Source organism: Phocoena sinus, chromosome 17 (assembly GCF_008692025.1).
Source record: "Phocoena sinus isolate mPhoSin1 chromosome 17, mPhoSin1.pri, whole genome shotgun sequence".
In the NCBI taxonomy this organism is placed as follows: domain Eukaryota; kingdom Metazoa; phylum Chordata; class Mammalia; order Artiodactyla; family Phocoenidae; genus Phocoena; species Phocoena sinus.
Genome location: NC_045779.1, coordinates 36,151,846 through 36,152,792, shown reverse-complemented (window position 1 = coordinate 36,152,792; position 947 = coordinate 36,151,846). Strand labels below are relative to the sequence as shown.

Here is a 947-nt window from a genome sequence, read left to right as displayed (position 1 = left end):
AGGCAAGCCAAAACTTGGAGAAAATATTTGTAAAACACATATCCAAATAAGAACTTGTATTCAAAACATGCAGAAAACTTTCTAAACTCAAAAATAAGGAAACAAACAACCTAACTTTTAGAATGTGTAAAGATCTAAACAGAAACTTCACCCAAGAAGATATACAGATGGCAAATAAGCAAATGAAAAGATGCTCAACATCATAAGTCATTAGGGAATTGCAAACTAAAACAATACTACACACCCATTAGAATGGCTAAAACTCAAAAAAAAAAAAAAACCAAAAGACTGATAATCCCAAATGCTGGTGAGGATGTGGAGCAACAAGAACTCTCATCCATTGCTGGTGGGACTGCAAAATGGGTACAATCATTTCGGAAGACAATTTCTTACTAAGCTGAGCATAATCTTACCTTACAATCCAGCAACTGTGCTCCTAGTTACCCAATTGAGTTAAAAATGTATGTCTGCACAAAAATCTGTGCATGAATGTTTATATCAGCTTTATTTATAATCACCAAAACCTGGAAGCAACCAATATGTCTTCAATAAGTGAATGGATAAAAAAACTATGGTACATCTATACAATGTAATATTATTCAGTCATAAAAAGAAATGAGCATGCTCTCTTCAGCAGCACATATACTAAAATTGGAACGATACAGAGAAGATTAGCATGGCCCCTGAGCAAGGATGACACGCAAATTCGTGGAGCATTCCATACTTTTTATTATCAAAAAATCTGGGAACAATAGATGTTGGAAAGGGTGTGGTAAAAAGGGAACCCTCCTGCATTGTTGGTGGGAATGTAAATTGATACAACCACTATGGAAAACAGAATGGAGATTCCTCAAAACATTCAAAATAGAACTACCATATGACCCAACAGTCCCACTGCTGGGCATATACCCTAAGAAAACCATAATTCAAAAAGAGACATGTACCAC

General features: G+C 35.3%; 1 non-coding gene across 1 annotated transcript; it reads left to right on the top strand.

Annotated features, from left to right (window-relative positions):
- The first annotated feature begins 621 nt into the window (after positions 1–621).
- On the top strand, positions 622–728 carry LOC116742799. Its single transcript, XR_004346579.1, has one exon. It is a non-coding gene; the product is annotated as a U6 spliceosomal RNA (small nuclear RNA).
- Positions 729–947: the final 219 nt, after the last annotated feature.